Below are 882 nucleotides of genomic sequence, written 5' to 3' on the forward strand. Positions count from 1 at the left end.
GGGGTATGCTTAAATTTTTGGTGTTGATTATTCTGACACTTTTGCTCCTGTTGCTAGATTAGACACAATCAGATTGTTGTTAGCCTTAGCAGCACAAAAAGGCTGGAAAGTATTCCAGCTAGATGTCAAATCAGCTTTTTTAAATGGTGTTTCGCAAGAATTAATATATGTGGAGCAGCCAGATGGATTTGTGGTGCAAGGTGAAGAGGATAAGGTCTATCTGCTCAAAAAAGCTCTTTATGGCTTAAAACAAGCGCCAAAAGCTTGGTACAACAGAATAGATGAACATTTGCTAAGCTTAGGCTTCACAAAAAGCTTATTTGAGGCCACACTTTATGTTAAACAGAAAGGCAGTTATGTTCTCATAGTGTCTCTTTATGTTGATGACCTTTTGGTAACAGGAAATAATGCGCAAATAGTTGCGGAGTTCAAACAAGAAATGATGCAGGTCTTTGAAATGACAGATCTTGGACTTATGACTTACTTTCTTGGGATGGAGGTCAACCAAAGCCAAAATGAAGTGTTCATCTGTCAGAAGAAGTATGCAAAGGAAATATTGAAGAAGTTTCAGATGGAGGAGTGCAAAGCATCAAACACGCCAATGGGGCAAAAAGAGAAGCTGAGCAAGGATGATGGTGCTAATAAAGTTGATGAAAGTTATTATAGAAGTTTGATTGGTTGCTTAATGTAACTTACAGCAACAAGACCTGACATTTTGTTTGTTGTAAGTCTCTTATCTCGATTTATGCATTGTGCTAGTGAAGTGCATATAAGAGCGGCAAAAAGAATATTAAGGTTTATCAAAGGTATTGTTGATTGTGCATCAAGTTTGAGAAGTGTCAAAACTTCAAGTTGTGTGGATTTTCAGATGGTGATTGGGCT

Source organism: Olea europaea, chromosome 18 (assembly GCF_002742605.1).
Source record: "Olea europaea var. sylvestris chromosome 18, O_europaea_v1, whole genome shotgun sequence".
Classification (NCBI taxonomy): Eukaryota; Viridiplantae; Streptophyta; class Magnoliopsida; order Lamiales; family Oleaceae; genus Olea; species Olea europaea.